The 15,415-nt window shown below is 42.8% G+C and overlaps 1 long non-coding RNA gene and 1 pseudogene across 1 annotated transcript; both read right to left on the bottom strand.

Annotated features, from left to right (window-relative positions):
• The window catches only part of LOC127360040 (uncharacterized), a 43,398-nt pseudogene that overhangs the window by 2,091 nt on the left and 25,892 nt on the right, over window positions 1–15,415 (bottom strand).
• LOC127360042 (uncharacterized) lies at window positions 7,587–9,873 on the bottom strand. Its single transcript, XR_007883142.1, has 3 exons — window positions 9,793–9,873; window positions 8,862–8,942; window positions 7,587–7,640 (listed from the first exon to the last, which is right to left on the bottom strand). It is a non-coding gene; the product is annotated as an uncharacterized LOC127360042 (long non-coding RNA).

Below are 15,415 nucleotides of genomic sequence, written 5' to 3'. Positions count from 1 at the left end.
ACAGAAAGAAAGTTAGGAACATGTATCACATGGATTATGACTCAGAAAAAACCTACTTAACTAAAAAAGTAAAAGACTTACGAGAGATCTTGTTCTTCTGTCTCAGCCTCTCAAGTTCAGCCTGTTGTTTTATGATCTTTTCTTTTTGGGCACATGCAAATGTTTCCATTGTATAGCAGTATGGTTTGTCTTTGTAGGGTCTCAGTCTCATCTTGTCCACAGCTTCCAACAGTTCTGGGATCTGCTGCTTGTCCTTGATGTTGAGAACAACATATCTTCCTCCACAGCTCTGACGGAGCTCCTGGATGTCTCTGTTTTCTTTCACAAAGTTAACAACAGCTGGAGCTGTAGGATCTGAGTCCACAGTGAACAGAATCATGGTGAAGTCATTGACTCGAGAGCTGAATGTGTTCTGGATGGTCTCTAACTCTCCCTTGTCTTCATCAGTGAGGGGACCCACAGGTAGGACCAGGATGAAGGCATGGACGCCCTCAGGATCACAGAGGGAGATACTCCTGAATGATTCCTCCATCACTGCCTCCTGAGGTTCTCCATACAAGGCAGGCAGCTCCACCAGGGAAACCCAACGTCCACACACCTCTCCCTGATGTTTAACACACTCTGATGAGTTGGAGACTGAATGAAACTCTGTCTGACCTAAAATGGCCTCGGCTGCTGAAGTCTTCCCTGCTCCTCTCCTCCCACACAGAACCAGGTTTAAGGATGTTCTGATGGGTTCAGACTTTGGTCCTCTGGTCTCTGCAGTGAGGGTGAGGAAGGTTCCTTTGTTTTCATGCACAATGTTCTCAATCTTCTGCATTAACAATGTGTGGTTATCTTCCAACATGCTGTAGTATCTTCCTCCACAGTCTGTAAGGAGCTGATTCACAGTGACACTTTTATTCTCCTTCTGTGTGCTGATGACCATTGAGTGTTTAAAAGCATCTTGACCGAACAAACTCAGGATGAACTTCAGTGTTTCTCTGTTCTCCTCTGTGAACTCAGAAGGTTTCACTAACAGCAGAAGAACATTTGGTCCAGGGAGGCAAAGACTGATGCACTTCCTCACCTCTTGTCTTATTGTCTCCTCATTCAGACTGAAGATATCTGGAGTTTTCACTATTGTTATTGGTTTTCCACTCCACTCTCCACAGGCCGCCGTACAATGCTTGACTGAAGGATGCTTTTGGAATAGAGAACTTTGGCCCCCGAGCATTAAGTTACCAAGTTTTGTCTTTTTTCCCTCACTCTTCCCCAGCAGTATAATTCTGAGTGCAGACTCTGTAATATAACATACACATAAAGAATGAATTAATTATGGAATAAACATAATCTAACATAATCACTGTATCTACATCCCTTCCATTCATCTCTGTATAATATTAATAATGTTGTCTGTATAAGTTTGTTTCATGTGTTTCATTGATAACTGGAAGCCTTTTTGGGGAAAACCTGGTCTGATTAGGAGAGACGGCATCCATCCCACTTTGGATGGAGCGGCTCTCTTATCTAGAAATATGGCGAAGTTTATTTCTAAAACCTGACAGTCCAGAGTTAGGACCAGGAAGCAGAGCTGCTGTCTTACACACTCCTCTGCGCTTTCTTTAGAACAGTCACCCACCCAAAACCCCATAGAGACTGTGTCTGTCCCCCCGACCACCTAAACTATTTAAAGAAATAAAAACAAGAGGAGTTCAACATAAAAATCTAATAAAAATTAAAACCAACTCCTCAGTAGCACAAAATAAGAGAATGAAATGTGGGCTGTTAAATATCAGGTCTCTGTCCTCTAAAGCTGTTCTAGTGAATGAATTAATATCAGATTATGATATTGATTTACTTTGTCTTACTGAGACCTGGTTGTCCCACGAGGAGTATGTTAGCCTAAATGAATCCACCCCCCAGTCATATTAATACTCACATTCCTCGAGGCACAGGCCGAGGAGGTGGAGTAGCAGCTATATATGATTCGAGCGTTTTAATGGACCCTAAACCTAAACTAAATTATAATTCATTTGAAAGTCTTGTTCTTAGTCTTTCTCACCCAAACTGGAAAACACTGCAGCCAGTTCTATTTGTTATAGTGTACCGCGCTCCTGGACCATACTCTGATTTTATATCTGAATTTTCAGAGTTTCTATCAAGCTTAGTCCTTAAATCAGATAAAGTAATTATTGTAGGTGATTTTAATATTCATGTGGATGTTGACAATGACAGCCTTAGTAATGCATTTATATCATTAATAGACTCAATTGGCTTTCTGTCAGAGTGTAAATAAACCAACTCATTGTTTTAATCACACTCTTGACCTTGTTTTATCATATGGCATTGATATTGAACATTTAATAGTCTTCCCACATAATCCTTTCCTATCTGACCATTATTTAGTAACTTTTGAATTCATACTATTAGATTATAAGCCATTAGGCAAAACTTCCTACAGCAGATGTTTATCTGACAGTGCTGTAGCTAAATTTAAGGAGGAGATTCCTTCAGTGTTTAATTCAATGCCATGTCTGAATTTAACAGAGTCCTATAACAACTTTAGTCCCTCTGAAATTGATAATCTTGTCGATAGTGCTACAGGCTCACTACGATCAACATTAGACTCTATCGCTCCTATAAAAAGGAAATTATTAAAACATAGGAGACTAGCACCTTGGTATAACCACCAAACCCGCCAGTTAAAGCAAATAGCTAGGAAATCTGAAAGGAAATGGCGCTCTTCCAAATTATCAGAATATCGCTCAAATTGGCAAGATGATCTTAAGATTTATAGAAAGGCCCTCCGTAATGCCAGAGGAGCCTATTACTCAGCACTAATAGAAGAAAATAAGAACAACCCTAGGTTCCTCTTCAGCACTGTAGCCAGGCTGACAGAGAGTCACAGCTCTATCGAGCCACATATCCCCATAAACTTAAGTAGCAATGACTTCATGAGCTTCTTCTATAATAAAATTATTACTATTAGAGAAAAAATTAATCACCAACTGCCATCAACAGTTATCAGTGGCTCTCCAAGTTCAGGGACTTCTGTCAATGTAAACTTAGATGTATATTTAGACTGTTTTTCTGCTATCGATCTTCATCAGTTAACTTCAATCATTTCTTCATCGAAGCCATCAACCTGTCTGTTAGACCCGATCCCAACTAGGCTGCTTAAAGAAGTTGTTCCCTTAATTGGCACTTCTTTACTGGATATGATTAATCTTTCTTTATTATCAGGATATGTACCACAGTCCTTTAAAGTAGCTGTAATTAAACCCCTTCTTAAAAAGTCTACTCTTGACCCAGGGGTTTTAGCCAACTATAGACCGATTTCTAACCTCCCGTTCCTCTCTAAGATTCTGGAGAAAGTAGTCGCCAAAGAGTTGTGTGACTTTCTACATAACAATAGTTTATTTGAGGATTTTCAGTCAGGATTTAGAGTTCATCATAGCACAGAGACAGCTCTGGTTAAAGTTAATAATGACCTTCTGACTGCTTCTGACAATGGACTTGTCTCTGTACTTGTATTATTAGATCTTAGTGCTGCATTTGACACCATTGACCATGATATTCTTTTACAGAGACTTGAGCATCAAATTGGCATTAAAGGAACTGCCCTAACCTGGTTTAAGTCATACTTATCAGATCGTACTCAGTTTGTACATGTTAACGATGAATCCTCCATAAATACTAAAGTTAGTCATGGAGTTCCACAAGGTTCTGTACTTGGACCAATACTATTTACTTTATATATGCTCCCTTTAGGCAACATTATTAGGAATCACTCCATTAACTTTCACTGTTATGCAGATGATACGCAGTTATATCTATCAATCAAACCCAATGAAATTAATCAATTATCTAAATTACAAACATGTCTTAAGGACATAAAATCCTGGATGACCTGCAATTTTCTGATGTTAAACTCAGAAAAAACCGAAATTCTTGTTCTTGGCCCCAAAAACCTTAGAGACTCATTGTCTAAAGATATAGTCACTCTAGATGGCATTAACTTGGCCTCTAGCACCACTGTCAGGAATCTTGGAGTTCTCTTTGATCAGGATTTGTCATTTAACTCCCACATAAAGCAGACCTCTAGGACTGCCTTCTTTCATTTACGTAATATTAGAAAAATTAGACACATACTATCACAGACAGATGCAGAAAAACTAATCCATGCATTTGTTACTTCAAGGCTGGATTACTGCAACTCTTTATTATCAGGTTGCCCCAATAAGTCCATTAAAACGCTCCAATTAATTCAGAACGCTGCAGCACGAGTACTGACAGGAACTAGAAAAAGAGATCACATCTCTCCTGTACTAGCTACTCTGCATTGGCTCCCTATAAAATGTAGAATTGAATTTAAAATACTCCTCCTCACCTATAAAGCTCTTCATGGTCAGGCCCCTTCATATCTTAAAGAGCTCATAGTACCCTATTACCCCACTAGAACACTACGTTCTCTGAATGCTGGGCTACTTGTGGTTCCTATAGTCTCTAAAAGTAGAACAGGAGCCAGAGCCTTCAGTTACCAAGCTCCTCTCCTGTGGAACCGGCTTCCAGTTGTGGTTCGGGAGGCAGACACCCTCACCACTTTCAAGAGTAGGCTTAAGACATTCCTCTTTGATAAAGCTTATAGTTAGGGCTGGATCAGGTGAGTCCTGAACCATCCCTTAGTTATGCTGCTATAGGCCTAGACTATCGGGGGATTTCCCATGGTGCACTGAGCTACTCTCTTCCTCTCTCTTTCTGCACTCATTCATGTCCCTTTAATGCATGTCACTAACTACACTTCTTCCCCGGAGTTCTTGTGCTTTCTCGTCTCGCAGGTTCTCATGGATCCTGGTGGAGCCTCCTGCCATGGTCCTGCTTGACTGCCATTGCCAATACTGTTGTTGCTGTGCACCTGTCTGTCTGTCTGTCGCTCTCTCTCTCTCTCTCTCTCTCTCTCTCTCTCTCTCTCTCTCTCACCCCAACTGGTCGAGACAGACGACCACCCACCTAGAGCCGGAGGATCTGTCCTAGGTTTCTGCCTTTTAACAGGCAGTTTTTCCTTGCCCTTGTCGCCAAGTGCTTGCTCATGGTGGTACTGTTGGGTCTCTGTAATTAATGTTAAAGAGTTCGGGTCTAGACCTGCTCTATTTGAAAAGTGTCCTGAGATAACTTCTGTTATGAATTGGCGCTATACAAATAAAATTGAATTGAATTGAATTGAATGTGTCAGGGGATCGCTGCAGTAAGGACTCACCTTAGTATGTGAACCAGGTGAGCTACCAGGTCGTCTCATATATAATAACATTTTTATACAATGTCATTTGAGACTAGTTGACTAGTTTTTAACAGGGGTGTGACGAGATCTCGCGAGATTAAACTCGACGATATTTCTCGTCGCGTTAAAAATCTGTCTCGTGAGATTTGTGAGCTATCCAAACTTCTATTTGTGACCTGTGAGAGCAGTAATGCGCCTTTGCTACGTCTAGCCTGCCAGGACCTAAAGAAGGAGAAGGAAAAGAAGAAGAGGAGGAGGAGGAGAAGGAGGAGAAGCAGCCAGCAGCCAGAATGACATTGGAAAATACTGATACCACTGAAGATGCCCCCGCCACTTTCAAATCGTTTGTTTGGCAGAATTTTGGGTACCCGGCGGAAATGATGAATGGCAGTAGAGTGACTGATAAGACACAGACAATATGCAAGCATTGTATGAAAATAATGCTGTACACCGAGGCTAATACAAGCATGATGCAGAGACATATACAGCACCACCACAGCTCGGTACTCAAATCAACAACTGCACCTGTGAGGAAACACTAAGAAGCCAGATAACACTGACAAACGCATTCGGACCTCAACTTCCACAGTCAAGCCCCAGAGCCACAACAATAACAAGAGCAGGAGACATAGTCAATGTGCAAAGATCCCAACTGCTGCCAGACAATGTGGACATGCTAACATTCTTAAAAAAGAACATGGCTGTGTAGTTGCAGCATGTTGTTAATGACATACTTGGTCAGGCTCTGTTTGCACTATTTGCGCTCTGTATTGACAGAGTAGAACTTTGATTTGGTTTTGCACATAATATTGTTTGCACTTGAAAAAAAGAAAGAAATATTTAAGTTTATTTATTTTACTTTAACTTTTATAAATTTTAGTTTAGTTTCAATTTGTGGAAGAAGAAGTTTATTAAAAGCTCATGCTTACATCATACATGTAAAGAGTTATAATAAAACATTTCAAAATACATGTGCAACTCGGTTGAATAAAAGTCTGTTGGTCCAGTCATATATTTTGTCATTGTAGTTTTCTTAAAATCTCGTCTCGTTCTCGTGAGCTGAGTGTATCATCACACCCCTAGTTTTTAATGTTTTTTAAAAGGCTGATAATTCTGATTCATATTTGTTGAATGAATCAGTTACTGACCTTGTTTGATTGTGCTTTCCACTGCTGATGAACTGTGTGATGTGTTTGGTTTAAAAACTGTGAAACACAAAAACATCAGTTACAGACATCAAATATAACTCATAGATCTTCTACAGTACATGATGATCCTCTCTAATGAATGTACTTACAGCTGCGGACATAACTTGTTGCACTTTCAATGTAAGACTTCCTCTCTGTGAAAACATAAAATCATCAACAGAAATAATTCTCAACTTCATCAATGAATATTTACATTGATCCACATTATTAAAACAGTTTTCTGTCCTCACCAGGAGCTCCAACAGGATCCAAGTCAGAAGTGGTTGTTTCCTGTTGCTTCAAGCTTCGATGTTCACTGGATAAAGCAACTGCTGCCTCCTCAAACACATCACAGCTGACACATTCTCCATTGTTCTCTTTTACAGTTTGACCCAATCGTGTCAACAGCTCTGAATGTTCAAGGTTCTTCAGCTTCAAATGTCTGTATCTACACATTGTGATCAGGTCTTTTACTGGAGGGTGCTCCATGTGTTTCTTCTTTAAAGCTGAACTCTTCTCTGTGGGTGCTGATATCAGAACCAGAGAATGATCAAATGATCGATCACTGAACTTTTCAAGGATTGATTGTAGTCTCAGTTTGTGTTCCTCAGTGAAGTCTTCAGGCTGTAGAACCAGCAGGAACACATGAGGTCCAGGATCAGAGAGTCTCACACAGTTTTCTACATGTTCTGTCAGTTGTTGTTGGGAGATGTCAGGATGCAGCAGATCTGGAGTGTTGATGAGAACTATTTCTTTGTCCTTTAACTGTCCTCTGACCCTCAGACATCGGTCTGGTTCTTCCTCAGTGAACTTAGTCTCTCCCAGTATGATGTTCCCCACTGAACTCCTCTCAGACCAGCTGTTCCCCAGCAGAACAACCCTGAGCTCAGACACTGAAACACAGAGATTCAGAAAACATGGATAAAAAGATAAACTTACTTTTATTAATTTACAGTTCCAAACTTTTTTACCTATGAGATACTATTTTGTACCTTATGAACAAAAAAAACAAGTTAATTAAACATAGCAGCTGTTTTTTATTGTCTGTGGTGAAAAGTATCCATGAGTTGTATTAAATGGGCTATGATGATATGAAATACTGTAAACTTAAACATCAGGATAACAGTTCAGTGACTCACTGTTAGGAGGTATGAGATCATAGCTTCTACTGCGCTTCAGAGGAGGCAGATCACCTGTGATTGGAAGGAAACAGCATTCAGTTACTATTGATGTGATCAGATGTAATCTATGATTGTATCTGCCGTACTTGGAAAACAGAGAGGCCTAAAGAAAAGAGGATCCTGGGCCAGGGTCCTGGTCAGACTGTGGAAACATTTAACCAGGACTCCTCTAGAGAGGATTCTTCAGTCAGTGGATGATAAGCTGGATGAACTCAGGAGGAAATGGATTCTCAACTGGACTCTAACAACTGTAACGTGATGGTTTTCACTGAGACTCAGCTCGACCCTTTGATCCTGGACTCAGCAGACTGACTGAATCAGAGCAAGGAGCAAGGGAGGAGTCTGCTTCATGATCAACAACCAGTGATGCTCAGATTGGATCTTTTCTACGGGCTGTTTGCTGAACCTGCACAACAATCACTTGCTCAACTTCAGATGTGTGAGATCATTTGTAAAATCAGTCAGTTCTTTTTTGGTGAACTTCCCTTTTTAAGTCTCATTCTGTTTGTTGTGATTAGGCCAAGCTGACCCACACTAACCGGGCTCAAGTGTTGTATCAGATATTGAACTATCAGATTTAAATCAGAATTATTTACCACTGACTGCTTCACTGTTGTTGTGCACATGGCAGTAAAGAAGCTGACAAGTTGTGTAAGATCAGTATAATCAGGTCATATCAGATGGAATCCTCCCCTTTCTATACTTTGTCATGTTATCAGACAGTCATACATGGTTATAGTTGGTTCTTTATAGCTATTAAAGTCTGATGTCATTCTGTGTGTAATCCAGTCAGGCACTGGTAGAGGAAGTTCATTCTAACAACACACTGGATTGTGACTCTACCAAACTTTAATGTTTTATCGCCACCCAGTGGGACTCTGAGAGCTCTGCACCCTTAAAGAACAATCAATAAATCACAAATAATGATTGATAGATTGATAATAAACTGGATGAAATAAACATCAGAGCAGCTGCAAAGCACAAAGTGTCTGTTAGTGAAATCAGATAATGATTGGAAGAGTATTCAGGATATTGATCAGTGGTTTCATTCAGTCTCAGGATGACTTCAAAGGCAGAAATATTAATAAAGGAAAAACATGAATGTATCAGTGATTGTGAACTGAAGCTCTTCTATTTCCTGCTGCTCCATTAAAATGACACTCTGAGTTGAACTGAGTTGAGATGTAAATATAAATGTCTCTGTATATTTGTATAAAGACTGAGTGGACTCACCTGCTGCTGCAGCCTCCATGATGTCACTGTGCTGGAAACATCAGACGGATTCAACTGAAGAGCGACTGCTGCTTTAACAAGCTGAAGGAAGAAGAATTAGAGTTGAATGATCTTACTTATCACACAGCAACATGTTTGTACAGAGCAAGAGCAGCTCCACCAGGCTTTACTGTCAGCTTCACAACCTCAGTGGGGATTCAAACCAGCAACCTTCCAGCTGCCAGCAATGTGAACACCTGAGTGGAACACTGACTGAAATCTCTGTAATCTAAAGTAATGCAGGTTCTATCAGTAATTATATGTAATTATTAGTTCTGGGTCGAACAATAGAGATCTACAGATATCAATAATTATTAATAAATATAGATGATCTAATATAGCTGTTACTTCAGTATTACCTCTAAACATAATAAAGTAGTCTGACTTTGATCAGTATGATTCTGTAACGTCTCTTCCTGGTTTCACTGCAGTCTAAAATGGCGTCTAAAGTTCATATTACAGATTAAAGATATAAAAACCTTTCTGAGTCGCATTCTCACACTCAACTAAATCTGATTAATAAAATATCACAAATATCTGGACTTTAGAATAAAAGAGAAAAATACATCAATCATTCTACTGCGTATGGTTATTGCTGCTTTCATTTCCTCCTCCCACACTCAAAGTAACGGACACATTTACATCAGATCATTGATCTGTAATCATTGATCTGTAAATATAATATAATAATAATAATAATAATAATAATAATAATAATAGTAATAATAAATATAAATATAAAGTGTGAGTGAACAGAAGCTGTTTCACAATCAGTTAATGAATACTGTAATAATAATAAACATGAGGATGAGGAATTATGTTTTTCAGTATGTAAACTGAGGCTGATTAATAATTTATATTAATCTATGAAAGATTATTCTACTTTATTTACCTTTAGTTGAGTGGAAATTGGTCCGTTTGTATTTCGACGCCACAAGGTACAAAGTGAAAGAGAGAGACAATGTGCAAAGACTTCAACCTCAACTTCCTCTATTCACCACTTCCTGTAAACTGAACAGCTCATAAAAAACACGAGTGAGCTTCGTTGGTGGAAACATGCTGAATGCAGCCATTTTGATTCATATATATAAGTCTTCCCTTCAATATCACAATACTAAAATATTTAATATGTATGTTAATGTTTTGTTCACTACTAATGTTATAATGTATAATGTTACTAATGTTATATCACTGCTATATTTCACCTTGAAACTATTTGATCCTGTTTGTGTTTGTAATGTCGACTGTAAACCTTTTATATTCTGTTAATGCTGTAAACAAACTATTTACCATCAGGGTTTATTTATTCATCAGGTTTATTTGTTTATCAGCTTTATTTATTTATCAGGTTATTTATTTATCAGCTTTATTTGTTTATCAGCTTTATTTATTTATCAGCTTTATTTGTGTCCCACAGGCGCCATCTTGTGGAGCCCCTGTAAACCTGCCTGGTGGACCCCAGCATTGTGTCCCTGTGAATGTTCCCGCTCTGTGTTGGTTTGTAACAAACTCCGTTAAAATACGTCAATACGTTCATTTTTATGTCTCTAAAGGTTTTTAATATGTATTTGATGTTATAAGGGCTTCCAGTCACTAATGATAGCGGCCATATTGTGCTGTGGTATTTGTTGTACACCATATTATATTCAATAGAGACTTATTGTTGGCTCCTTTCCAGAGCGCTTAGCTAGTTTGTTAAGCAGCAGTTCCGTTATTTGATTGGTTTGTTTGGAGTATTTTTGGACAGATATTGTTTAGTAGTAAGTTTTATAAACTCCTCTGTGTTATTATTATTTTTAGGAATCACTAATAAATAATAAACTTAATAACACTTAATAGTCTCTCTATACTTGTTTTGCTCCCTGACACTTTAACCTCGTACTGATCTAATGCAGAACGAGGCTGTTTGGCTCTGTGAATATTGACTGTGTTCAGGTCTGCAAAGTTCAGATCTTAAATAATCATCATAACTTTAAAAACAACAATTTAATTAATCTTCACAGACATGAACTAAATGCTGAAATATAGACCTACTGTGTGTGTTTTTAAAAACAAGAAGAACTCACGACCCCCTGTGAAGCTTTTGCGACCCCTAGTGGGGGTCCTGACCCTGAGGTTGGGAACCACTGGTTTATAGCATCTGCAAGTCCACAGATGGAGCCTTCTCAAAGGGTTGGCAAGCACTGGATGCATATTTCATCATTTCTCAGAGTCAGATAATTGAATATAATATTTATTATTGATTACTTCTTCCCGTAGTTCTTGTGCTTTCTCGTCTCGCAGGTTCTCATGGATCCTGGTGGAGCCTCCTGCCATGGTCCTGCTAGATTGCCATTGCCAATACTGTTGTTGCTGTGCACCTGTCTGTCTGTCTGTCTCTCTCTCTCTCTCTCTCTCTCTCTCTCTCACCCCAACTGGTCGAGACAGACGACCACCCACCTAGAGCCGGAGGATCTGTCCTAGGTTTCTGCCTTTTAACAGGCAGTGTTTCCCTTGCCCTTGTCTCCAAGGTCTTGCTCATGGTGGTACTGTTGGGTCTCTGTAATTAATATTATAAAGAGTTCGGTCTAGACCTGCTCTATTTGAAAAGTGTCCTGAGATAACTTCTGTTATGAATTGGCGCTATACAAATTTAATTGAATTGAATTGAATTACAATGTTTTTTCAGTTAATGAGTTTTTATTTAAAATACTCTGAACAGAGGACAAATCTTCCATGTTCTTTCTAAGGTCACATTGTTCTGTTGTCTTATAGATTGAACTCAGATCAATACTGATTATTAATATTATAGATTGAACTCAGATCTATACTGATTATTGATACTTTATTTCCATATTTGCTGTTGAGTTAATGAGTAAAAAAGTAACAGAAAGTAATCCAGTTACTTTAACTGGTGGAGTCACCTGCTGCTGCAGCCTCCATGATGTCACTGTGCTGGAAACATCAGACAGATTCATCTGATATACACTGTACACCCATCAGCCATAACATTATGACCCACTGGTTCCCAACCTATTGATCACTATCAATAACAGCAGAGAACAGCTGATCAACTGATCAATGAACACAAACAGTGAACTCAATCACTGCAGGAAGTTTGATTATTTCCTGTGAATATTGATCAGAGATGAGTTTTTCTGATATATTGATCCATTCTCTGTCTGTATTCTGTATTTTTATCATTTTAACAATCAGACTTAATATTCTTCTTTCTGACAGATTCACTGATTATTGATCTATCAGCTGATTGCTTTCTGATGCAGGACGAGACTGTTGATCAGAGACTGAAGCTCTGTCAGTGTGGACCAGTGGTTCTCAACCTTTGCAGCTTCTTCTTCAACATGAAAGATGAACTCAATAATGAGAGAACGTGGACGTCAGTAATCAGTGATGTGAGCATGTGAGCAACCAAAACGCACCCACCACCCACCAGCAGCCGCAGCAGCAGCACCCCCCCCCACCACCAGCAGTGGCCCCAGCAAGGCCGCTGCTTCCACCTGCGCTGCCGCCACACAAGCCGATCGCTTCCAAGTTCTTGGCCCTACTGGGCCGGTGTCCCATGGGCCCAGGTGAGCTGCAGGCCAAGGTCAGGAAGCTGATGACCACACCTGCACAGCCTGCAGTTCGAGGTAGATCTCTTTCTTTCTCTTTAACACAACAGAGTACAGTTCAGTGTACATGATTTACTAACCATTGCCCAACCCCCCATAGCGATGTCTACATCCTTCAGAGACCAGCACCCCTCGGTTCCGCCGCCGCCCCACGCCACAGAGGTGACGGACGAGGAACTGGTCCAGAGGGCCACTGACATAGAAACAGGTAACTGGCACCACACTGGACGTGTCACACTGTAACATTTGCCTTCAATATATATTCTTCTGTCAGTGTGTTTGTATTAACTTGTAATTGTTTCATTTACTGGTCGCTACAGCTGATGCTTGAAGGACAAAGGTAGGTTTGGCAGGTAATATAGCCATCTTCGTAGGTGGTAGTGCCATCCTCACTCATGTGGTGGTAATGTAGATTTGATTAAACGCCTTCACATGTCTACTTCCCTCGGCTCTGCTGCATCTCTTAACATTCGCTTTGTAGCACATCTCTTAACATTGGCCTTGTAGCACTAAACCTTCTGCCCTAATCACTGGCATACTGCATGTCATCAACACTCAGACTCACTTAGTCTTGTCCCATGACTATCATTGTGCTGATGCTATTTTGTTGTGTGTGACTGTGTCTGAAGCTGACGTACAGGTCCTTCAGACTCTCCCGCTCCCGCTGGTGGTGACGCCTCCATCTCCACCTCCTCCGGCACCGTCCTCCAACCCTCCCCCACCACCACCACCACCACCACCGCCAAGTCAAGTTGCGGGTGCTCCACCGACGCTCGATGTTCCGGCTCGGGCTCCGGCGTTGACCAGGGAGGAGCCCCGTGGGGTCACCGTGGAGGAGACGCCATCTGGGGAGACCACCCTGGCACCAGCGCCCGGCGAAGACGAAGAGGAAGAGGAAGGAGGGGAATGTGGAGCAGCCCGCAGCGCCCACTCCTGCTTCGGCTGAGGTACAAACACACACACACACACACACACACACACACACACACACGCCTGTACTCATGGACGCACAACTCAGTGGAGTCGACTGTCAAACTGCATGTAGCACCGACTCAGCCTCCTTACAGTGTTTGTTTGTTTGTTTGTGTTGTTTTTTTCTCACAGGCCCGGTTGCCTGAGAGCTGGCGGACAGCGTGTAAGAAGAAGGTAGCTGCCTGGTCGCAGGAGGTCGTGGGTCAGCTGGGAGAGGGGCATCGCGCCCTGTTCCCAGCGATCCTCACCTACAAGTAAGTAGCTGTCTGAACACTGTCACGCAGCGTCTCTGTGTGTGGCTCTTCTGTAACACATAATGTGCTCCTCTGTAGGCTTGCCTGCGACCGGCAGGTCATCATACAGCTGGGTGAGCGTACTCGGGGGAACAGCCCCACGCAGCTGTACAACAAACTCTGTGAGGCACACACAGAGGCCTGGATGCGGCGGTCCATACACTACCTCAGCGTCATGGAGCCCTTCGCGTCGCTAGGTGTTGTGCGCAGGTGCACCACACCACCAAATATGCCACCCGTGCCCCAGTACGGGTGGCTGTTACTGGTGTACTGCCACGACATCCTCTCCCGCCTGGAGGACGTGAAGGCCCGGGTCACCTCCATCTTTGGAAGCATCCTGAAGATGGATTCAACCAAGAAGGTAAATGGTAAAATTATTCTTTCAAACAGGTGACCCGGAAGCTCGCCGGTGCTGCCGCCCAGACCGCAGCGTGGGCAACCAACGTCGGCAACAAGCACGGACAGGTGCTTATGCTCGACGCCAAGAAGAGGATGCTTGAGGCGCAGGGGATGACCTTCTTGTCCGACGCCGGAGTGTGGAGGGGATATGGCTATCCATTGCCGTCGCCGCACGCGTGGAGCGGCGGAGACGGAGCGCCTGGTCGGACAGACCTCTGGACCTGCCAGCAGTCCCAGCGCAAGCCGGCTGGTAGAGGCAGTGTGCATCCAGCTCTGCCACGTGTGCCCCTCAGGCACCCGTGTGAGCGGTGCCCGGTGGTTGCGGCGGGACAGCATACTGCTTCGGTACCAGCACAACCGGGACCTTGTGCTGGGCCACCAGAGGCTGATGGCTCGGGCGCCCATCCAGCTCTATGAGCTGAATTGCAGGACCCTCTCGCTGTGGTATGTTTGATGCTTTGGACAATGTTATATGTTATGGTAATGACATGCTTGAATTACATGCTCTCAAAATTGTACATGTAACTAAAATACTATGTTGAAATCCGTTCTCAGGTTCACCAGGACGCAGCGGGAGATCCAGGCGTTGCAGCAGAGGGACGACCGCCAGCGGCAGCGGGCTCGTCAGCGGCGACAGCAACAGCAGCAGCGCCGGGCCCAGGAGCACCAGCGGTGGATCGTCCTCCGGCAGCAGCAGCAACGGTGGTGCATACAGGCCAGGCGACGACAACAGCGGCAAGGGTGGGGGTAACTCTGGGAGCAGCACCGGCTGTGGCAGCACCGGTGTCTGTGTGCAGACCTTTACCGCCTGCCCCCTCAGCTGCTGTCCTGGCCGTACCACCAACAGCTGCTGCTGCAGCAGCTGCAACGGGACCTTTTGCAGCTACACAGCCTCTCCTCCTGGACCTCTCACTGCCCCAGCAGAGTGTGAGGGTGCTCCCCATCCCCTGCCCACCTCCCAACGCTCCCTCGGACAACGCCAGCCCCACACGTCCTCCCTTTGCCGCACGTCACGCCGGCCCTCAGCTGCCTGCACTGCAGCTGCTGCCAGGACAGCAAGGACAACAAGCAGTGCAGGCAGCACCTCCTGCTCCTCCTCAGCCTCTCTCTACGTACAAAACTGAATGGCTGAGGAGGAAGAAGGCCGAGCAGAGGGCAGTGGCACCGCCAGGAACAGGTGTCTCTGTCCGGGCCGGCATGCCACAAGTACAGAAGTGCAGGAAGTGCGGCCAGCCAAAGC

Source organism: Dicentrarchus labrax, unplaced genomic scaffold (genome assembly GCF_905237075.1).
Source record: "Dicentrarchus labrax unplaced genomic scaffold, dlabrax2021, whole genome shotgun sequence".
NCBI classification, from domain to species: domain Eukaryota; kingdom Metazoa; phylum Chordata; class Actinopteri; family Moronidae; genus Dicentrarchus; species Dicentrarchus labrax.
Note: the sequence above shows the minus strand (reverse complement) of the source record. Positions and strands in the feature narration are given on the sequence as shown.